Genomic DNA, 25,272 nt, shown 5'->3' with positions numbered 1-25,272 from the left:
AAAATAGGTAGAGCACCACCATGTATTGTTCCCTATTCTCTGACTGAGGATACAATGTCACCTAGCACTCAAGGGTGCCCTTATTTTGACCTTCCTTAAGTTCCTTTTGTCAGGCATGTACTACAGCAATGAGAAAAGGGATGATGCAGAAGATTGGTCCAGAAAGGCGGGCTGTTGCCACCATAAATCTGATCACATGGATTTCAGACCTTGGAAACGGGTATGAGTAAGCAGTATGGAAGAGTTTGGAGCTATGAGTTAGAAAGCCCTTGAATACTGTGAACAGAGCAAAGCAGGCCATTTTGATGGGAGTTTGGGAGCTAATACTAAAAGGAAGAAGAGGTCGGTGGACATCTAAGTCAGAGGCTTAGGAGGGGAACGACGACTCTACTATGAACTGGCTTTTCTGGAAAAGAATCTGGCTTTATTCTGCCCATGCCTGGAAGCTTGGGTGAGACTAAATTCAGAAATAATGAATTAATTTGTTCAACTGAGAAGAAGTTTGAGGCAGGAGAGCGTTCAGGCCCTGCCACTGATCCAGCTCATTGCTTTTATGGAGAGGGGGAGAGAGCCTAAAGTTATAAAATTTGTACAGTTGGGGGAAAAAAAGAGCATGAGCCAATTAAAAGTGGCAAACAAAGCAGTTGTGGGGAAGCAGCCAGCAACACCTAAGGACAGCCTCGTGTTCCACACAGGAGCAAGGAAGCTGCTGGAGAAGAAGACCTCAGTCATCAAAGTCCAACTTGTGGAGATGTGAACTGATTATAGAGAAGACTGTATGACTTTAAGGTACAGGACTATCCTGCTCCAAAATGACCACTGGGGGAATTGTTTCTCCAGAGTCATCCCTAAAGTAACACAGAGGTTGCTGCTACTGTGGTCCGTGGGAGTCAAGTCACATCGTGTTTGGGCTGGTAGTGGAAACTCATTAAATCATCTCCTTAATACTGGCTTTGCAAATGTGAGTGATATCATGGAAGCTTGCAACAATATCCCAGAAAGCTGTTGAGGCCTGAAGTTTGTGACAAGGTTGAATGTACTGAAAGTGTGTCCTGAGAAACTATTGCATGAAGTTGTAAAGGTAAAACCCAAGTTGCAGCATAGAACCCAACATGCTGATGAAGTCATGACCATGGGATGTCTGCTGAGAAAAGCTACAGGTATGTAGAGGAGCTAGCTCATCAGAAATTCCACATGTCCTATGGGCACCGGAGCTGGAGAGGCAGAGCCCTGATGGTTCTATCACACACCCAAAACACTAGACATGGAGCTGCAGGCTTTGGCGTTTGCCCTCTTTTGGTATGGTCTGTCCTCACTCTTCTATCACTCTTCACTTTCTGAATGGCACTATTACCATGTACCATTGTATATTACAATTACATAAGTTGTACTTTTGATTTTACAGGGGTTGACAGCGAAGAGATTGCCCCAGTCTCAGAAGAGACTCTGTGCTTATGCTTTTGAACAAGGAACTGTTACAATTTTAGAGACCTTCAGAGGTGAACTAAATGTATCTTGTTGTATGAAATGAATCTGGGACTTTAGGAATCAGAGGTGGTACATAACGATGGCTTAAAAGTTATGTGTTTGTGTATCGGGATGACAAAGAGTAGACGTTTGATGGTTAGTCTTTATTGCCAAGGTGGTGGAATTTAAAATCGCCCAGGAGACAGACCTCTGTGGGTGTCTGTGAAGGTGTTTCTGGAAAACTGGAACTGAGATAAGAAGACACATTTCTTGGTCTGAGGTCCCAGACCGACTGAAATAGAAAAAGTGAGTGGAACACTAGTGATGCTCTCTCTCTGGTTCCCGACTTCAGATGAAAAAGCGGCTTCAAGTCCTTGCTGCCATTAGCACATCTGCCCATCTATGATGGACTGTACCCTCAACTGTGAGCCAAAATAAATTCTTCCTTCCTCAAGTTGTTTCTGGAACAGATTCTTGGTCAACAGAATGAGAAAAGTAACTGATAGACTCCGTCTCCAAAGAAATGGCTAGGATGTGAGTAAGTGTTAGAGTGTTGGTTCAGCATGAGGAAGAACCGAATTTCCATCTCAAAGGGGCATGAAAAGAAAACAAGATGTGTCTCCAATACATGGGGAAGCAGTAAGTTTGAGGTTTGAAGCAAGAGAAAATGAAGCACAATACTGCTGGCTTGGAAAGTAGCGGAGTCCACATGTCAAGGATGCTAAAGATTTCTGGCTGCTAAGAGAGGCTGCCTTTTAGGAAGCAGGAAGAAAAGAGGGACCTCAGAATCCAACTTCAAGAAATGCATTTTGTCAGTAGGAGTTATGATCCTGGGAGCAAATTTTCTCCAGAGTGTCCAGATGAGACCCTAGTTTGGTAGACACTCAGTTTTCAGGCTTCTTGAGTCCTGAGGACAGAGAGAGATCTCAGCCACTAGTTTGCAAGTAGAAAGCCAATAGGACCCACAAGATGCTGAGGGACTTAGCCAATGCACTGGCAGGAGTTGGGAAGTACACATGGAAATGGACTCATAGAGTACTGGACCAAAGAGGGCAAATACAGTGTTGCTTATTGATTTAATAGATCTCTCCAATACATATAAATTAGTACTTGGAAAGAACCTCAGGGCATGACTTTTTTCTAGAAGCAAGGAAAAAGTGAGGTCCTATATGTAATAACTGAGATATTAAATACCTGAACTGCTCTAGTCAATAGTGGATGTTTAAAAGATGTAGAAAACTGAACATGTTCACATGTAAAATCCAAACAATAAAGCATCTCAAGGAAATAGCAGAGATTAGTGTGACCCCCTTAAGGTCTGCATGACGCAAGTGTGATTGACGTTCCTATTCGTGTCTCTAATTAGTGCACCAGCCTCACCCCTACATAACTAGACAGATCTGGAGGATGACAGCTCTCTGTCACAAGCTCAACTAGCTAGTATCTCTGATTGGATTGGCTGGTGTGTCAAAATGGGCTTTTGTTTTGTTTGTTTGTTTGTTTGTTTATGTAGTATTGGAGCTTGAATCTAGGGCCTTACACATGCTAGGCAACTGTAGTTCTACAACTGAGCTGCAGCCCCACCCCTACTGGGTTGGGCATTATAAATGAAAAGCTGAAATAATCTCATTTTCTCTCACTATGGTTGGAGGTACTTGGGAAGGATTTTCCATTCTTCTCAACTCTTGGATTCATGAGTTTAGAGGGAGTCCAGGTTCCAAAAGAGATAATTCCTCTTCAAAGATACACAAGTCCATTATACCTGTTGCTTAGAAACCTTAAGCTCTTTATAAACAGGAAGCAGCAGGCAAAAAAAAAAAAAAAAAAAAGATGGTGGCAACCTGTTCATAAGAGTAGCTCTCCCCAATGGTCAACAAAATTTAGAGCTGTTTTCACATATTGGAGGGTATATTTGACATCTAGGCAAACACGTCACTATCTCTTGGTAAACGTTTCAGCAATTTTAACGTTAAAGGACAGCTACAGCACTTGTGATTTGGGAAAGGCAAAGTTACCAGTCTCTGACCTCAGAATCAACACCAGAAGGGACTTGACTGCTGAATAAGGAGGAGAGGACTATCAAGATGGAACAACAGAGAAGAAGAGCACCGCTGAGCAATTGTGGCTTAGAGACAAGGTACCAAGGTGAAGATGATGTTTTTGCTCCATTCCTTTTCCTCATAATTCCCTATGGAAAAGATGCCTGCAAACTCCTGGAGGAACTGCCTTTGGAAGCAGAGGCTGTAGTGGCAGCTGTGATGCCCCACCTATACATTCCTTTAAAAGTGCAGACTTTATTTTCTCTCTGAGAACACTGCCAGTAACAGCTACCCTGTGACGTAGAAACTGTGTGGTAGAAGATAGCAGCCTTCCCTAAGACTCATCTGTTTTGCATTTAATGGCTCGCTGATGCAGAGACACTGACGTTTCGTCCCTTTGTCCCAATGTGGCATTATTCAGAATGGCCATGTCAGTTTTCGAATACCTCGTGATTGCTGAAGCTGTTCTTAGGGTATCATACCCCAACTTTCCTTGCCTTGGTCCTGCTTCTATCTCTTGCCTCAAAACATACTGCAAGTTCAAGGATGTTCCCAGATAAAAAAATGTGTACAATTTTATCTTAGTCACCTTCCTTGTGGACTCCTTCTATAGTAAATTACATTTGAGCCCAGGAAGTGGCAGCATCAATGGAGCCAACATAGAATTAAAAACAAACAATCATACGTTAAGTAGAAACAGAGATCGATCATTCAGCATCGGATGCAAGAGGGAAGCCAGATTGTGACTTCACTACAGGCATCTGTTTACTGGAGGACTGGGAAGCCAATGGTACATCCATTAAGATGAATAATAGTAAGAGCATAGTTTGAGGAAGAAAAATGACCAGATGCTTTTTAAACATTTTCATTGTGTACACAGTGAAAAATACAACAGCATAATATATGCAAAGTTATTTAGCTAAATCATATGAAATTGCTGTTTTATAGGTCAAAATAGTTAAATATTTGCAAATTCAAAAGAATTGGTCTAATAATTAAATATTGGCTTCTTCATGGGAAAATTTACTATTTTTATTAAGACATATATAGGCCATATAAGATTTTAGAAAGGTAATATCTGTCAGATTCAAAAGATAGTCTTTTGGCTAATGATATATCATTTATATTTAAGCTTCTGCAGCAAGAGCAGAAGTCAGATATTATTGCTTTAAGACACATTAGGGGATCTTGATGAGACTGGGAACTTTGATTTACATCAATTTTCTTGTAGAAGTTGAGACATAATTGCCCTAAGTAGACCACGGAAAGGTCACAGACAGCTTAATTTCTATGCCAAAGCTTTCTAAAATATGCCATTATCTGTCATAGGGGAAATTCTAGGACAAATTTGGTTTCCTGGTAGGACTCATTGTCTATCACAGGCTCATTTCCAGAACTCTAAATGTCTGTCTGCAGGTCTTAGGTGTCTAGCCAGCCAGGCATCCTACAGCTTTACCAGGAGCAGAATGTATACCTGGCATAGCTTGTTGGCTTAGTGTCCCATGGTTGTAGCATGTATCTCAGCTACTATAGGAATACAAACATGGATTTAAGGTTTCATTTTGAAGGGCTGGTGCTAGAAGCGACTGTTCTGAACCTAAAAAAAAATTGTTTCCATTCTTTTAAATAGAGTTACAGTCACTAGATAAATATTTGTGTAACCAAAGTAAGATAAATTGTCACACTGGTAATATGTCAAACTCCTGACACGGAGAGATAGAACATGCAACATGAAATCAACCACCACTGTCTTTGAAGGGTAGTGTAGGGCCCAGGATAGAGGCTGGGACATCATGCCTCAGAGATGTGGGGACAACGATTGATCCAAGTAGCAGGTGGAGAGGTAGGTTATTCTGAAGTAACAACAACAGCAATAACAAAACAAAACAAAACAAAACAAGAACTTAAAAATCATCACGGCTTAGAGCTACAAAGTTTGAGCTCACATTGTAGGTCCATTGCACCAGGATAAGGTTCTACTCCCTCAGGTGTTCACTTCGGGATCAGCCGGCCAAGGGGAGTAGACAGGGTGATGGGTTTATACACTGACTGCTAGCATTCAGGCACTTACAGGGGTCTGCCCTCGGGTACCGAGAGACCAGAGACGATAGGACACGTTGGCGCAGCAGTCAAGATGCAAGACTGCAGTCACTGCTGCCACAAGCTGCACACTATGTGCATGCGCTTTATCCTCCTGGAAAACAGCCTCAGGTATTACCGGGTGGTCTCTAACCCAAGTACCAACCAGGCATGACCCTGTTTAACTTTCAAGATCAGATGAGATCAGGTGTGTTCAGGGCGCTTAAGGGCTTCTAAACGACCTTTGCAGTCGAATCTGACCCAGATACCCCTTAGATAATCGATCTAAGTGCCCACCTACTGGCACCCTAGATACCAACACCTTACAGGGCCTTTACAACTTTGGCCAGGGATCAGGTAAGTGGGAGGAGGTCCTCTTTGTTCAAGCTTTCTCTTATCTTTGCTTAGAATCATCCCTCTGGAGCCTAGGCAGTTTGGATGCTCACCTTACTAGACCTGGATGGAGGTGGGTGGTCCTTGGACTTCCCACAGGGCAGGGAACCCTGATTGCTTTTTGGGCTGACGAGGGAGGGGGACTTGATTGGGGAAGGGAAAGGGGAGGCAGCAGTCGGGAAGAGACAGAAATCTTAAAGAAAGAAAGAAAGAAAGAAAGAAAGAAAGAAAGAAAGAAAGAAAGAAAGAAAGAAAGAAAGAAAGAAAGAAAGAAAGAAAGACCCCACTCTGCTCCCAGGAGCTATGAAGTCTGATCCAGAGGAACCCCCTACTATACTTGCTCTTTGCTAAGAAGACCTCAACATTCAATTCCTCTTCTTACAACTTCTTGGTCTCTTCGCCCTCTCCAGGAACAGGCCACTCTACCTATCCCTCTCTAGCTCCAACTTCACTCCACCAATAGCCTTCAACAATCTCCCCCCAGCTCCCCCTCCACAGTGGGACCCACTTTATCCCAGGCCCAATCCTGTTGTCACAGTTCTCCCTCTATTGGAGGTTGCTGGGGTGGACCTGCTGGTCAAGGTCCAGGGCCCCTTTTCAGGAAGTGAACTCTCTCTCTTCCTTCTGCTCTCGCTCAGAGGACCCCTCTGCACAGCCCTGCTCCAGTAAACCTCTCACATGAGCCCTGTTGCGTGGTGTGACTTCGTGATGCTCCTTGGCTCCAACCCTCCAAAGTACCTTCCACTGTTAAACCGGTACACTGATCTCTTGGGTATAAGGAAATCCACAATAACACCTGTCCAACTCAGGCTTATCTGGCGCAAGTTTAACGTCATGGACAACTCCAAGAGGAATGAGAAATCACAAATGAACAAACACCCAGAGTAAGCAAAATGGGAATGCAAAGAGGCACTCACAACAAACCAGGGTGCCGGCTTCCTAATCTGTATTGAGATAAAATAACAGCAGTGTTGGAAGAAGTAGCTGCAGAAAGGAAAGCAGTCGTGGATAGAGTACATGACATAGTGACTCTAGTCAGAGGAAGGATGTGGATAAAGAGTTGGCGTTCCGGGTGCACAGCAGGTTTTTGTTTTTGTTTGTTTGTTTTTCCTGGAAATGTAAAAGGAAACCATTTTCCAGCATAGAAGCATAACTTCTCAGATTTTGCTATACACCTAACTTTTTAAAAAAAAAGTATCTACAGTATATTTTAATAGCGATGTACAGCTAACACCTCGTTAAGGAGAAGAAACAGGAGTAGTAGGATGAAAAGTAGTCAGCATCTTGGAAAACAATGATTCGTCAAATCCCTGCTTCTTGGTAATGCTGAGTAACTCCCCGGGTTTTCACTTTTCTCCAGTGAGCCTCCTTTGACTAATGTATTGCCAGGAGCTACCCACTGATTAAGACAGAATTTCAAAATATGCAAAAATTTACTTGTGTTCTGATCTTTGCTCAAAGTTCTACTTTTGTATTAGTTCTGTATTTCTGTTGACTTTTTCTAGAGTCTATACTCATGGCTATGATTTATTAGAACAACTATACAGTCAATTTTTGGGCAAGATATTAATTTGTATGGATTTGGTGTATCAGGATGACAGCTGCCACAAAGAAACAGACTTGGACGGTACAAGTGAATGTAGGCACTGTGAGGAAGCTGTGGGGGGTGATCCTTCTGCAGGATGCTGTGGGAGGGGGGTGATCCCTCTGCAGGAAGCTGGGGGGGGATGGTCCCTCTGCAGGATGCTGTTGGGGGGGGATGATTCCTCTGCAGGACGCTGTTGGGGGGATAATCCCTCTGCAGGAAGCTGGGGGGGGGTGATCCCTCTGCAGAAAGATGTGTGTGTGTGTGGTCATTCCAATGCACGATGCTATGGGAGGAATGAGCCCTCTGCAGGAAGCTGAGATTGGGGTGACTGTCAGGAGCCATTTCCCCCCAATCATTACAGGAACCATCACCCTAGGGGGTCTGTAGAGAACCCCACACCCAATTAACTTATCAATTAGCGGAACCTGCCTCACATTCCAGCTATCCAGGGAACCAGGTGTGGCAACTTGTGACTTCTGGCCTAACCGTCTGAAAGTAACCTAGCTACGTGACCGGAACCACGCGGCGAGATCCAGTGCCCTGCCCCATATTCCTTACCATATATAAACTGTAACCTGTCCCTAATAAACGGAGGCTTTGACAAAACTGCTTGGCCTCCTTCTTCTGTCTTAGCTCATTCCCTTCCAGGTAGCGCCCCTCCGAGACCCTGGAGTAACTTGATTGCAGGGTGGGTTACTAACCCCTAGACTGTGTAACCCACCCAAAACGCAATCCACAGGTGACCACTCTGCTGGGGGGTGGGGCGGAGGTGACAGGAAGCTGTGTGTGTGTGTGTGTGTGTGTGTGTGTGTGTGTAGGATGATCACTCTAGGAAGCTAACCACACTTCAGCTTCCTATTTAAAAACTGTCACAAAATAAGAAGCATTTTCTGTTTCCTTCAGGTTTAAATTTGATTTATGAATAGGAATTTTCAGAAGCAAAATTATCGATATGATTATTAAATCCTGGAGTGCTACATTTAGGTGTACTTGTAAAACAGATTATTAAAATTTGGTTGCTAAATGTTCCGATGAAAGCCAAGTCTAAGTTGTCTACTAAAAAAATCAAATTAGGTATTTCTTAATTAAAAGAAACAAACATTGTCATGCCTTTTAGTGCTTCCTTCAAATCTCAAGCCCAACAGCAGCTCCCTTGCTTTATTTCTTCATCCAGAGACAGTGTCTCCCTGCATACTTGAGGCTGGGCAGCCTGCAGAAGTCACTGTGAAGAGTCACTTTTCTCAGCCTCCCAAAGGTTAGAATGACAGGTGGCACCAACAAGCCCAGATAAACTAAATGTTTGTAACTTAAACATCCAACATGTCCATGTTACAGGTAACAGTGAAGACATATCTTAACGCGGGAAAGTGGATGGCTGTTTTCTACCTCACAGTAGCTGTGTGAAATTTGTCAATGAAAGACAGGAACTCGGGCAGTGGTGGTGCACACCTTTAACCCCAGCACTCAAGAGGCAGAGGCAGGTGGATCTCTGTGAGTCTGAGGCCAGCCTGGTCTACAGAGTGAGTTCCAGGACAGCCAGGGCTGTTACAACAGAGAAACCTTGTCTTGAAAAACCAAAGCAGGGAGGGAGGAAGACAGGAAAGGAGACAGGGACAGAGAAAGAGACTTTTTATAGTCCAAATTATTCCTGTTTCTAAAACACCATGTTGTACATATTCAGTTCTGAATACGTGACAGGAAGAATTGAGCTCAGAGTTAAGGAATACATATAAAATCTAATATAAATTATTATACTTATTTAACTTATTTAATTGAAAAAATTAAACTTAATTGGTCATTTTAAGCTTTTCATTTTTTTAAAAGACATTTTTTTCTTTGATTTATTTTACGTATGTGTGCGTGTGTCCACATGTGCTATCCAAAAGCCCAGTGTTGCAACTCTCTCTTGAGAGGTCAGAGCTTCCTTTCAAATGTATACTCACGACCTGTAATAAAGCAGTCCTAACCTTTCCTCGCTCTGACTTGTTTTTCTGGAGATGCCAGGCACCTAGAAACACTGGGCTAATGGTCTCACTCCCTCTAGCTCTGAGACTTCAGCCAGTAGCTTAACTTCTACCTTCCCTGGCATATGTTCTAGATAGACCCAGGTAATTCAGACATGTACAGAATATAAGCAAGCATCAACTCTAGTTACAGGTAGAGTTCATTTTTGTTGTGTTTAAAGTACTTTTGAGCTCTCCTTGCTTCTTCTAAGACTCATAGGATATTTGGAAGGGTGTTATTTAATTTCAAAATATGGGTTTTGCTCTTGATTTCTAATTTGATTTTATTATATTCAGTGAATAAGGTCTATTCAATTGTAATCCTTAATTTAGACAATCCTTAATTTAAACAATAAGAATTGTTTAATGAATCCATTTATGGTCCAGCTTGGTGAATGTTCCCTTTATGCTTGAAAATAATGTTTCCTATGGTATTGTTAAGTGAATTGTCATATAAATGTCATGGATCTAGTGCAGAGTACTAGCCAAATCTTTGATGTCTTCCTGGTTTTATGTCTTCTGTGACCTGGAAAGAACTGCAGAAAATCAAAAGGTGAGAGTTTATGGCCCCATCATATCTCCACTAAATTCACCATTTTGACTCCCAGACAACACATCTGGGTATATTAAAGTAGAGCAGCATAAACTCAACCATGTAGTCCAAGTAGTCGCAAAATTCCTGTTGGGGCAGGAGAGATGGCTCAGAAGTTAAGAGCACTAGTTACTCTTTCAAAGAATCTGGGTTCAATCTCCAGAACCCACATGGCTGTTCATGAATGTACCGCCAGTTCTAGGGAGTCAGATACTCTTTTCTGGCCTTCAAGGTCACCAGGAATACACATGGTGCTGCCTTACATGAGACAAAACACCCATACATGTAAAACAAAATAGAATGATAGTTTTTATTTCAAATCTTTATTAGAGTATACTAATATACTCTAGGTATATGAGATAAAATCTATCCTAGAAAATATATCCCTTTAAAAATCTCTATTAGAAGCTGGGTGTGGTCGTGCATGCCTTTAATCTCAGCACTCAGGAGGCAGGTGGATTTCTGTGAGTTTGAGGCTACCATGGTCTACATAGCAAGCTCCAGGACAGCTAGGATTACATAGTGAAATATTGTTACAATAAAAGAGAACAAATCCCTATCAGAAAAGAGGGTCAGTGCTGTGGAATATTTGTACACTCTGTAAAGATATATTTCTGTGATTGATTTAATAAAGAGCAGAACGGGCAATAGTTAGACAGGAGGTACATGCAGTACTTCTGTGCAGAGAAAAGAAATAGGAAGAGATAATTGAGAGGCAGAGGAGGCACCAAGGAAACATGGATGGAGTTGGACATACAGCATGAAAGAAGGTTAAAAAGTCATATGATATAATGTAGATTAATAAAAGCAGATTAATTTAAGTTATAAGAGCTAGTGAGACCAATTGAGCCAATCCTGTTAGTGCAGGTGTGGGTAAGCCAGTCCCCAAGAGATGAGTATGGGAGAGCTGCCACATTTCTCCTCTTTCCTAAGGCAGCACGGTGGGGGAAGGAAGCCCTTCCTCCCATCCACCCATCAATGCTTCAGGCAGGTGGGGAAATTGACCTGTTGTCAAGTGTTGGAGAGACATCCCTGACCTCTGCTAGCTGCAACACTCAGGAGAGCATGTCCTGCATCTCACTTGGGCAGCACAACTGAACTAACACTGTTGGTGCAGGTGTGAGAGAGCCAACCCCAAAACTGTGACCATGGGAGAGTTGTCCCCATTACCTATCTGTCTTGTGTCTACATAGGCAGGAGAGAAGTGCTCCCCCATCAACTCTGGAGGCAGCTGGAAGAGAGGGCCCTGTGGTCATAAGAGTGGGAATGCTTCTCCCACCTGCCTCAGGTGTTGATAGGCAGGGGAGCAACTCATCTCTGCCCATGCCACCACAAGTTATTTCTGTAATGGGGACAGCTGTTTCATGCTCATGATTTGGGGTCTGGCTCATCCATACCTCGCTAACAGGCTCTGTTGTGCTGCCCTGGAGAGGTGCAGGACCTGTTCTCCCAAGTTTTGAAATTGGTGGGGGTCAGAGACAGCTCTGCCTCTCTTATGACCATAAGGCCAGTTCTTCCACCTGTCCCAGGAATTGATGGGCATGGGGGTAAGGGAAAAGTAGGTCTTCCTTTCCTGTCCATGCCACCAAAGGACAGATGGGTAATGGAGACAGCTCCCCCTTGTCCACATCTTCAGAACTGGCTCCCCCACACCTGTGCTAACAGGGTTGGCTTTCTTGTGCTGCCCTGCCAACCCATCCCTGACCCCCACCAGCTGCAACACTTGGGAGAGCAGGCTCTGCGCCTTGTTAGGGCAGCACAATGGAGCTAACACAGTGAGTAGTGAGTGCAGGTATAGGCGAGTCAGCCCCAAAATCATGACCATGGGAGAGCTGTCCCCATTTCCCATCTGGCAGGTCAACCCTACCGTGTCCATGCCCAGACATAGGGTTGTGACTTGAGGGGCCCCAACATCTACCCCATCTATGATCTCCTGGAGCATGTGACCAAAGCTTCAGGATCTGCACATCACAGGGCACCAGTGGAATGTCCACGAAGTGTCCTAGTGGGATCCCAGCATTTAACATGTAGTGAAGAACAGGGACCTTTAACTATATCAATGACTTTTTTCAATGAACACTTGCAAGTCAAGATATATGAACAAAGAGGTATATGACTTGACTTGTTCCATTGCACTGAAGCTTCCATGATGAGACTTTTAATTCCTTCTTTTTTTAAATTTCTTCCTAATTTTTCTTTATTTTTCTCATTTTATTTTCTTCAGTTTTTTTCTCTTGAATTTTGTTTTATTTGGGGAAGGAGTACAGTGACAGAGGGTAGATATGAAGAGAAGGGAATGAATGGGCTCAAAATACATGATGTGAAAGACACTTAGAATAAATAAGTTGATTAATTTAAAAAAGGGCTAGAACAAGCCTAAGCTAAGGCTGAGCTTTCATAATTAATTAAAAATAGGTCTCCATGTTAATATTTGGGAGTTGGATGGCAGGAAAGAGAATGAGTCATTACATATCAGAAACAGTTTTTTATTCATGAGATTAACCTCCATGACTTTGTTTCATATCTAGGTCGACAATTTGTTTTTATTGGGGGCAGATACTGAGGAGCAAATACAGATTCTCCTGTATGCCATGCTGTTGTAAGGAGATCTCTTGTTTGTTTCCCAGCCACCAGACTCCTGAAATAATCACACAGAAACCATATTATTTAAATCATTGCTTGGCCCATTTGTTCTAGCTTCTTATTTGCTAATTTAACCCATCTCCACTAATCTGTGTATTGCCATGTGGCAGTGGCTTACTGGCAAAGTTTTGGTATGTCTATCTCTGGAGGCAGCTCCATGGCTTCTCCCTGACTCTGGCCTTCTTTCTCCCAGCATTCAGTTTAGTTTTCCCCACTTAGCTAAGCTCTGCCCTGCTATAGGTCCAAAGCAGAAATCACAGCATACAGAGGGGAATCCCACATCACCATGCAAACACCCTTAGCATCTATTATATCCACAGCTACTAGCTTAACCTTTATATATCCTAGCACATTTTCTGGACAGACATGGAAAGGTGAATACATTGGAACTACACATTAGTACCCTGCATTTCTGGCATTGTATTGTTTCAACCAGATCATCCAAAAGTAATGAGGTCAGTGCACTAGAAGAATAGGTAAGACATGTTGGGGTGTAGCTGAATGGTAAACCACATGCTTAGTATTTGTAAGACTACTGGTTTTAATAACTTGCTCATATATATTTTTAAAAAAGCAAACATGTTCTAGAGCTCAGATTGTTTTGAAAAAATTTATTGTTTGATTTTTTTTTCTACTACCATTCCTTGGCATGCATAAAGTTAATGTGTCTTCATATTATATTGTTTTAGAATGATTGATTTTTAAAAATTCCTGTTTGGGTTGCTGTCTTCCATTTCACACACACACACACACACACACAAAATCTTCAGGGTGGGGCTGGAGAGATGGCTCAGAGGTTAAGAGCATTGCCTGCTCTTCCAAAGGTCCTGAGTTCAATTCCCAGCAACCACATGGTGGCTCACAACCATCTGTAATGTGGTCTGGTGCCCTCTTCTGGTCTTCACACACACATACAGACAGAATACTGTATATATAATAAATAAAAAAAAATCTTCAGGGTTAGAGAGATGATTCAGCAATTAAGAGCAGTTGTTGCTCTGCAGGGACTCAGATTCCATTCCCAGCATCCTCTTGGAGGTTTACAGCCATCTGGAACTCTAGTTCCAGGGCATCCAGTACTCAACTTATGGCCTCTGAGGACACTAGGCATATATGCAATATACATACATGTAGACAAAACACTCATGTGCATAAAATACTTTTTAAAGAAGTATCAAATGGATTTTTAAATGGGATTAGAACAGAATTTTCAACAATTTCTGAGATCTTCCTAAACATACTTCTGCCATATTGTATCACATATTTAGGAGAAGTGGCATTCTCAGTGTTGACTATTATAAAATCAAAATATCAGTCAATTAAAAAAAGACAAAGAGCTGGGCGGTAGTGTTGAAATAAGGAGCGACAGGGCTGCGTCCCCAACACCCCGGCCGCTTGGCTAGCTCATGCCCGAAATAACAACACACAAACTGTATTCATTTAAGAACTGCTTGGCCCATGAACTCTAGCCCTTACAGGCTAATTCTCGCACCTGGACTAGCCCATTTCTAATGATGTGTGTAAGCACCCCAAGGTGTGCTTACCGGGAAGAGTCTAGCCTCCGTCCATCCTGGTGCCTCTGCTCCAGAGAGCAGAGTTGTCTGGTCTGTCTGGGAGCAGAGCAGAGTCTGACCTCACTTCCTCTTCCGCCCAGCATCCTATTCTGTTTATTCCACCCACCTATGTTCTAAGCTATGAGGCCAAGCAGTTGGTTTATTATAATTAACCAATTACCTTCCTCCATCTGCATGCCTTTAATTCCAGCACTTGGGAGGCAGAGGCAGGCGGATCTCTGTGAGTTGGAGACCAGCCTGGTCTACAAGAGCTAGTTCCAGGATAGGTTCCAAAACCACAGAGAAACCCTGTCTCGAAAAACCAAAACCAACCAACCAAACAAACAAACAAAAGACAAAGATGCTCTATGTCTCAAAGTATGAAATAGTCAGCCAAAATTAATTATTTATGTAAAAATAAACAAACACATCAGCCTTATAAAATTTTTTTGTCTTTAATAAAGGGCAAAACTATATGTATATCAAAAAATTAACTTAAAATAGATTTCTTTATGTTTTATCATCAGTAAATGTTTTATTTGAAATAATTCTATTTTTGTATACTGTCAGTAGAGAACTCTTAAGAAGCCCTGCTCTCGAGGACCCAGAAAGAGACAGAGGAAAGCCTAAAGGGGTTGACTGCCTCCTCTGTCATCCATGCAACCTGGGCATCAAGCTTGGGTTGTCAGGCGTCTTCACCAGCTGAGCCATCTCACTCTCTGTCAAAAAACTTTAAAGAGGTTGAGGACATGCTCCTTAAATTCTCAGAACACATAAGAGACTTCCAGGAATCTTAATAAGCATATGACTTTTCAGGCTCTCAATGGAAAACCTGAAAAGAGTAAAGATTTTCACAAAGAGCCTCATTAGTCAAGGTGTGACCATGTTAGACAAGGTGTGGAAACACCAAAGAGATTTGCAGAAAATCCACAGAATTTTGAGAAACTGTGTCAGTACAAAAATATTACCACAGGTATTGTTGCGTTTGCCTGTTTTTCCCAGATTTCAATCCTAAGGGCAAGAGGATTAGTAATTTCAAGATAATCTTTGGCTATGTAATGAGTTTGAGGCCAGCTTGGACTACATGAGCCTTAACAAACAAAGGAGAAGTCAGTGAGATGGCTCAGTGGGCAAAGCTGCTTTTGATCAAGTCTGATAACTTGAGTTCATTTTCTGACACCAACATCATTCAAGGAGAGAACCAACTCCCAAATGTTGTTCTCTGACCTCCATACATGTGTCATGGCATGTGTATGCTTAAGTATACAATAACTTCAATAAAAATTAAAACAAACCGTGAGCAACCAGCCAACCACATAAAAGCTCAAATTAAAATAATGTTACCAACAAGAATGGGAACATCCATCTTGACCCAGATTTTTCCCTTTTGAAATATGAATATTTATGATACCTTATGTCTACTTTGCAACTGTTTTGGGAGTGTATGGGGGTGAGGCAGACAGCCTTTTGGGGGATAAACAAGCACACAGACATAGAAGAAAAGTATTCCTGCAATTGTTCCTAAGACACTATAGTCATAGGATCAAGACTGTTCATCTATATTTGGATACCAAGTGAGAAGATGCTTGGCTTTGAGCTGATGCTGCTCTCCTATTTTTTTCTTTTAATCTTAGCAGTGATCAACTGAAAAGGCTACAGAATGGAGTCCAGAAGGATCATCCAAGAGTGTGCTTCCATAGTTGAACCACCTATGAGTATGGGTGGCCTATGCTATCACTCAGAGTGTTCCCATGTAGTTTATCGCGCTATAGGGGATTACCTTGATTAAATTAATTGAGATGGGTGAAACCACCCACTGAGAAGGAGAATTTGAGTTTAGCACAAGTAGTCATAACACTCTGATTTTTGACTCAGGGTATACATTGATAAACTACTTTAGCTTCCTAATGCTGTGATTTCCCCACCATTATGGACTTTACCCTTGAACTGAGTCAAATAAGCCATTCTCCTAAACTTGGTTTTGTCATAGCGTTTTATTGCAAAACATAAAAGTAACTAAGACACTAGTATAAAAGATACCACTGTACAACTGGAGGCCATCTGTCCAAGAGCTCCTCTCATTTTGTAGCAGAGGAAATTGAATCATAATGATGGCTAAGTACATTGTGCATGTTCATGTTATATTAATATGATTAAGGGTATCTTTAAAATTAAAAAATTTAAAACAAAGAAGGAAATAATAAAATAAAGACTTTTCAATACTGAGATGTTTCATTATCCTTTCAAACAGTGGGAAATCCTTCAAAGGTCCCTAAATAGAAGAATTGGGTACCAGCTAATGAAAGCCACTTATTTATGTAATCGCCAGTTGAAAACTTACTTTTAAAAGTTCATTTTTGCCACTTCAGCTAGGGAAGCTGGAAGCCTAACAGATGATCTTCACCTCTTCCTCCTGTCCTCCAAATCCAATGCCCCAGTCTCACCCCGGCTCTGTAGCAGACCCTCTGCTGTGGCCTCTCCCGTATTCTCTGCCCCTGTCTCCAGGGGACCACTCAGATCTTCTCCTCCAACCTTCAGCAGGAGTTCTTCGGGAACCAGTCAGCCAAGCCTGCCAGAGAAACAAGTAGGACAGAGAACCAGGAAGGCTAGCTTTATGTCTTCACTCTCTCTCCTCTCCTCCATATCCAGTCCCTAGTCTCATCCCAAGCTTTGCAGCAGACTACTGGTTATGACCGCCCCCTCTCTCTACTCCCTCACTTTCTTTTACCCAAGAGACTAAACAGATTTTGGTGCAAAACCCTACTTTCCTCCTTTCTGTGGAGTCTCTCAGCCCCTGCCTCCTAGCGCATCCTTAGAAATGTGTCAGCTCCCAATCCTTAGAAACACATCTTACTCAGAACCCCTAGTGACCACATCTATAGGATACCTGGAAGAATTTCCTACCAGATTCCTAGGCTCCAGAATAAAAACACAATAGCAGCCACAGTCAGATTATACATCTCTACTAGAGTTCAGAGACCATACCATGTTGGCCCTGAATATTCAATATAGCTGAAGCACAAGAAAAAGACCTTATAATAGCCTCTATGAACACGAAACAGGTCCTTAAGGAGGAAATAAATAAATCTCTTAAAGAAATCTATCAAATACAAGCAGAAGAAGGAAATAAATAAAACAGTCCAAGATCTGAAAGTGGGAAAGCAATCAAAACAGAAAACTCAAACTAAGGGAGATCTGGAAGTGAAAATTTTAGGAGCTCCAACAGGAAACTCAGAGGCAAGCATCACCAACAGAATGCAAGAGATGGAAGAGGGAATCCTGGTATGGGAGGTCCTCCTGTATATGTATCGCTTTATTGGTTAATGAATAAAGAATCTGGCTTGGCTCTAACCAAGCAACTATGTGCCTACATAAACAAATTGGTTAGATCTCATACTAGGAACTTAACAGCACATCTAATAGCTGTAGAATACAAGGAAGAAATTACACCCAAAAAAGAGCAGATATCAAGAAATAATCAACATAGGGCTGAAATCAATAGAATATAAATAAATGAACATACAAAAAGTCATTGAAACAAAGAGTTAGTTCTTTGAGAAAATCAGTAAGATTAAATCATTATCCAAATAAACTAAAAAGAGGGAGAAAATCCAAATTAACAAAGCTACAAATGAAGAGAGATACATAATGTAAGACACCAAGGAAATCCAGAGAATTATAAGGACAAACTTTAAAAATATGCACACCACCAAATTAGAAAATCTTAAAGAAATTGATGATCTTTTTCAATACATATCACTTACTAAAGTTAAATCAAGATCAGATAAGCAATTTAAATAAACCTATAATCCCCAGTGAAATAGAAGCAGTCCTTAAAAATCTCTCAACCAAAAAGAAGCCCAGGAACAGATGGTTTTAGTGTAGAATTCGATCAGAATTTCAAAGAAGAGTTAATGCCGATATTCTTCAAATTATTTCACAAAATAGAAATTGAAGAATCATTGTCCAATTCTTTTTATGAAACCATACTTATCCTGATACCCAAACCAAATAAATACCCAACCAAAAAAAAAAAACAGAATTACAAACAAATTTTCCTTATGAACATAGAAACAAAACTTCTCAATAAAATCCTTGAAAACAGAATCCAAGAACACATCAATAAGATCATTTACCATGATCAAGTAGGTATGCTTCATTCCAGGGATTTGGGGATGGTTCACCTTAAGTAAATTGTTAAATCCACCATATAAACAAACTGAAAGAAAAAAATAAAAACTAAGATAGTGTTATTAGATATAGAAAAAGACCTTGACACCCTTTCATGATAAAAGTCCTGGAGATATTAACAATATAGGGAACATGCTTCGACATAAATAAAGGCAATATACAGCAAACCCATAGCTAACATCAACTTACATGGAAAGAAAGAAACTCAAAGAAATTCCATTAAAATCAGGAACAAGAAAGACAAGGTTATCCATTTACTTGCTTTGTTATAGTTACTCCAAAATAATTTATATTATTTGAGGCTATTGAGAAAGGTGTTGTTTCCTTGATTACTTTCTTAGTCTGTCATTTTCTTACAAAAGGGCTGTTGATAATTTTGTATCCAGCTACTTTCCTGAAAGTAAAACAAACAAACAAACACAATTGACAGCTCATGCTGGTGAGGAAGTAGAATAAGGTGAACACTCATCCCCTACTCTTGGGACTGCAAACTTGTACAGTCACTATATAAATCAGTGTGGCAGTTCCTCAGAAATATGGAAATTGATCTACCTTAAGACCCAACTAGCCAGGAGATGGTGGCACACGTCTTTAATCCCAGTACTCAGGAAGCAAAAGCAGGCATATCTCTGTGAGTTCAAGGTCATCCCGGGTCTACACAGCTACATCCAGGACAACTAGAACTATTACACAGAGAAACCCTGTCTTCAAAAAACAGAAAATAAACCAGATCCAACTATACCATTCTTGGGCATATACCCAAAGGTTGCTTCATCCCACCACAGAGACACTTGCTCAGCCATGTTTCATGTTGCTCTTTTCATTGATAGCAACCAAAATACTCAGCCACTTAAAATTGAAATCATGAAATTCACAGGTAAATGGATGGAACTAGAAAAAAAATCATTCTGAGGGAGGTAGCCCACACCCAGAATGACAAATATGGTTTGTGGATATGGGATGTTGATATTATGTGTGCATAAATCATGATAGCCAAACTAAAACTCACAGAACTTCAGAGGTTAGGTCTAGAATAAGGGACTAGGAAAACTTCCTTAGGAAAAGGAAATAGATTAGATTAGGTAGGGGTAGCTGGGGCTGGGATGGGAGGATAAAAGTGGAGAGGAAGTCAAAGGAAGAATGATGGGGAGAGACAGTTAAAATTAAGAGCCTGTTTAGGGGTAGTATGGAAATCGAATACAGTAGAAGTTTCCTAAAATATATATGTATATGAAGGTAATCTAAATAAAATTGCCAAATTTTGGAGGAGATGGAACCCCAACTGAAGAAGGATGGATGCTTAAAAGAAATCCCACACTAACTCAGAATTAAGTATAATAGAGAGTTATTTATTTAGGGGTAGACACACAGATCACAATCCTCTGACAAAATGGTGAACAGCAACCGAATCCCACAGCTGGAAAAGAGGCCAGACATGTGCTTTACATTGGCATATATAGTATAAGAGGCCGTGCACAAGTGGGTAGGTAATTTAAAGGCTACTGTTGGTAGAAATTCCTACCAGCACCTCCCCATTTTGTTTAAATCCCTTCTGTATGTTGTTAATATCATTGATTAATAAATAATTGCTTTGGGCCTATAGCAGAGCTATAGGGGAACAGAGCTAGGCAGGAAAACTAAACAGAATGCTGGGAGAGAGGAGGAGAAGTTAGAGAGAAGCCATGTAGCCCCAACAGACAGAACTTAGGTGGTAAGCTACAGTCACATGGAGATAAACAGATTAATAGAAATGGGTTAAATTAAGATGTAAGAGTTAGCCAATAAGAAGCTAAAGGTAATGGGCCAAGCACTGACTTAAATAATATGGTTGCTGTGTGATTATTTCAGTTCTGGGGTGACCAGAATGAACAAACGGCCTCCTTACTACACCCAACTGGACAACCCATCACCAAATGAAACTTCTAGGATTGGATTACATTTAAATGAATTGTTGACCAAATGGATCCTGTGGGAACCCACAAACAACCCAAGTTGTTCCAAAAACTATAGGTTGCTGTCCACAAACTGACTGCAAGGGTCCATTGCTGACAACAACACCTATACAACTCAATGGACATGTAGAAGTTGAGCTGGTGCCTACATAGAGCCTTTACCTGTATGTGCTAGGAAGGTAGACTGCACGCTACCAAAGGAAAAATATAAACCACAAACCCAGCTAAAATCTCTTTTGATCTACAATGGTGTCCTGCCTGCAAGACATGCTTGTGCAGGGGTGGCACAAAGCTTGTGGGAATAACCAAACAATGTCTGATTTGACTTAAGGTCCACTCCACAAGATGAAACATATTGGATACGACTTGTGTGACCAAGAACCTGAGGCTGGATAGTCTAAGGACCTAGGGTAAAATCAAATACTACTCTTCCCAAAACAAACAAGCAAGTAAACACACTACCTAAACCAAAAATGCAGCTATAAAATGGCTCCTAATGACATTCTGCTATACTCATAGGTCAGTGCCTTTCTCAACCATCAATCAGCAGAGAAGTTTCCTCCTGCAGCAGGTGGGAACAAATACAGAGAACCACAGCCAGACATGATATAGAGAGTGAGAGACCTGGGAACACTTAGCCTCAAAAGAAATGTCTCAATCAAATCCCTCTCCTCAGAGCTAAGGGAACCCCATAAAAGAGGAGGCAGAAAGAGTGTAGGATCAGGAGAGGAAAGAGAACACCAGGAAAGCAAGGCCCTCTGAATCCACATGACCAAAGCTCGTATGAACTCACAAAGGCTGAGGCAGCACGCATAGGGCCTGTCATGGTCCTCACGAAGTGGGTTTCTAGAGCTGAAAGGAGAAGTAGACACATGTGCCCAACCCTAACCCAGAAGCAATCTACCACTGACAACCATTCACAAACGAAAATCTGCTTTCCTCCAAGGGAGTCACACCAAGGAAACAAACTACCCTTTAGGTAGGCCCCATGTCCAACAGTAGATGGCCAACCGAAAGCAAACACTACAGCATCTTTGCAGGTTCCTTGTTTCACAATGTCATAGAAGGCCTATTTGTATTGTTAAAAAAAATTTTATGTTTTTAGTTTATTTTGTTTACATATTTTTTTAATTCTCTCTCTTTTACCCTACATGTCCTTTGAGTATTTATTATGGCTTCCAGTTAGTGTTCGTATGGCATTCCTGAGTTTGCAAATGAGTAGGTCTCTGTTTCTTTTGCTGTCTCTTGGTCTCTTTTCCTTCTGTTTGTTTTGTGCAATTCCAATGTATTAGTTTTCATTTTATCTAATAATATTTTACTTTATTATAATTTTATTTTGCTTTTATCTCTTAGAAGCCTTTGGTTTTCTATTGAGAGACAGAAAGGGGGTGGATCTGAATGTAAGGCGAGGTCAAGAGGAACTGGGAAGAGTAGAGTGAGGGAAAACCACATTCAGAATCTATTATGTGCGAAAAACTTTTCAATAAAAGGGAAAAAAATCTCTTTTGCAATTGCCTTCTGAAGTGGCTTGTGAGCTCCAAGAGAAAAGCAGTCTGATGACTGTCCCTTGCCTCATTTCTGAAACCCAAACAGTATAATCCAATTTAACCAACTGCTTTATTCATTCGCCTAGACTTTTGGCAAACTCCAAGAAAAAAAAAAATAAAATCCCCTGTCAAAGGATGGAGATTTGTCACTATTGAAGATAGTCAAAAAAATTAGCTTCAGGCTCTGAAAGCAATTTCAGGAGAACTTCTCAAACTACGTTAAACAACAGCTCTGCTGTTGGAATAAATGTGTCTCCTATCAGGGTAGCTACTTGGAAAAGATACGGCAATTTGGATCTGTAATTTCTGCTTTGTTTCTTGAACAGTGGAAACACATTATACATCAAGTGTGCAGGAAATAATGGCCATCTATTCGGCAAACAACCATAACAATAAAAACTTAAATAGTTTCAGTCAGTGTACTGATCTTTGCACACCAATCGACACCTAAGATTTTGAATGGAGTTCTACTGCTCTTGTTAATGGCCATTTCAGGCTATCTTACCCTTATCAACAGTTCCCTTGGTAACTATCAATTTCTTTAATAGTATACTTTAATATAATAGTAGATATAAATTAAACTCATAGTTACATGGACTATCATCTTTCCAGTCCAATCATTAGGTCATTCCGTATATTTCAGGTTTTTTTCCACGTTCATTTATATTTGCATTGTAACCATTTGAGTTTTATAGAATTGATCCTGAATTTTAAATAAAACTTTAAGTCTGGGCATGGTAGCGCACACGTTTAATCCCAGCACTCAGGAGGCAGAGGCAGGCAGATCTCTGTGACTTTGAGGCCAGCCTGGTCTACATAACAAGTTCTAGGACAGTCCAGACTAAACATGGAGAAACCCTGTCTTAAAAGCCAACCAAACAAAAATGCCCCAGTTCCTTGTCCACTTTGCTCATTTTTTTGTGGCTATCTGGGGAAAATTTTGAGGTAGATTCCATGACTTCATTTGGACTAAGTGGGAAAGAATTCCATGCTGTTCTATGTTGTCATGATCAAAAAAATAGTATTTTATATTTTATTAATGCTTTGATATTTTTGTAATAAAAATTCCTCTAGGCTGGTTAATGATCATCAATTTTATCTAGGGAAATAAAGGATTTCTACATTGTGCGGGGAGAGAGCACAAAGGGCTGAGTTTATATTATGAATGGGACAGGTTATCAGAGGAGAAAATAAAGCAGAATTATGGCAAATATGGGCAGGAGTACCACATGTCTGTTGTATCCCGACTCAGTCCTAATTGCTTTTAAATGTGTCTTTAGGTTGCTGTCATTATCTCTTCTCACTGTGATGGACTTTATAAAAACTGAAACATCCATATTACCATTGTTATATTCTTTGAATATTGGTTCCATTGTGCTAAACCAAGTTTTTTCTGAAGTTATCATTTGCCTGGGGTAAAGGGGCACATTTATCATGGTCATTGTACATGACAGACACCCTTAGCAAAAGGATTTTATGATACTGCTGGATGTTGACTTAGGAAGTAATATTACACTATTGTATCTTGCTCATGTCTCTTGTCAGTATTCCATCTGTGGTTCCATTATTTCCCTCCCCTGCCTAGATAGAGACACTAGAAATAGGACAAGACTTCTTTCTCTTAATTGTTGTCTTTGCTGTGAACACGAAAGTAAGCAGGAGAAGAGCCAATGCAGATGTACTAAAACCTGGAGTCGGCTCATAGTCTTCTAGGTTGACTCTAATGCCACTCCTTCCTCCGTTCACCCGTTCCCCCCTTTCAAAGGATTTCTCTCTCTCGCTGAACCTTCTCTTGCTGTTCCTTTCTTTGTCTTGTTTTTCTATATCACTTAGATGTAGTCACTCAGAACTAAATAGAGTGCCAACCTCTGAACTAAACTATAGTATATTGCTGTGACCTGAATCCTATTTTCTCAGTTACCAATAAATTGAAATTCATTCCTCACAGTTTCCCGACATAACCTCTGACTGGTTCATACTAAATCTTTGCTGTATCCCCGAAATATAACCTGATTTAGATGCTGGTTCACTTTCATAGTAATTCAATATGTCTCTCTAGGAGGAGCTATCCAAGGTGGTATTATCTAAAGTTCTCTTAAAGTTTAAGACAATATTCCAAAAATAACTTGAAAAGCACCAAAGTATGTAAATTTTCACAATTCAAGACTTTGCTTTGGTGTGTTTATGCTTTTATGAACCCTTTGTGTGAGAAGTAATTGGATGTGTTCCTAAGAGAAATCACAGTTCAAATCAGCCACTATGCGCATACCAACTGACGTGGCTAAAATATAACTAGTGGGTTAATGATAGAGCTTCAAAAATAAGTTTGGAAAAGTGAGGCAGGAAAAAAAAATCTCAGCTGAACACATCACTGCTTTTTCAGTGTGTCAACTTGTTTGTATAATTGAATATTTATCAGCGGTACAACACAATTGCACTTATATAACAGATGGGAGACTTTGTGCTGTGAAATATCACTTTACACCATGCTCACGACTGGCCACCGCCAATGAGGTGAGGGCACTTTTCTCTTAAAAATAGAAAGCTTGCTCTTAATTTTATGTAGCAATGCTAGTTACAGGGATTGATGAAGATCTCAGGTAGAAGACAGGTTATAAATTATGTGGGTTGGGAATGGAAGACAAAGACCAGTGGATAGCTCATTTTCACACAATTCTGGGCTAGCTTAACAAATTGGTATTATATATACATGTCTCCAACAAGTTAGAATTTTCTCATAAATTTACAGAGAGCTTGGTAGCTCCACTGGAAAGTCTCCTTTGTTAGCCAGTTGTCTTTTCCTAAAGGATTCTCAATTAGTGTGCATTTTTAAAATAGTTGCTTGACTAGGAAAAGCTTAAAGACCTTCCAAAGTGGCCTTTCTGTCTGCCCATTGAATACTAGTATGCTTTAAAGTGGATAAGGAAATTAATATTTTGGAGGGTAAAGACAATGCCTAGAAAGCAGAGTGTACCTTTCTTTGAGCAAGACAGTCTAAGTGGTAACGTCGTGTCCATTTACACTGAGAATGAGAGCCATTGGAAGAAAAATCTAAACAGGAAAGCAAGGCATAAGAAGCACAGTCAAAGAGCAAATACCAAATAGCATGGGGAAAACCTGCAGACATAGCAGAAATAGCACGGAAGACACAGGCTATCCAAAAACTAATAAATAAGTAAAACAAGTGAGCCACAGAAGTAAATGTGTTAATATAATAGGTGGCAA

The sequence above is a fragment of the Alexandromys fortis genome, unplaced genomic scaffold, assembly GCF_014885135.2.
Source record: "Alexandromys fortis isolate MF-2015 unplaced genomic scaffold, M_Fortis_MF-2015_v1.1 scaffold_40, whole genome shotgun sequence".
Classification (NCBI taxonomy): domain Eukaryota; kingdom Metazoa; phylum Chordata; class Mammalia; order Rodentia; family Cricetidae; genus Alexandromys; species Alexandromys fortis.
Note: the sequence above shows the minus strand (reverse complement) of the source record.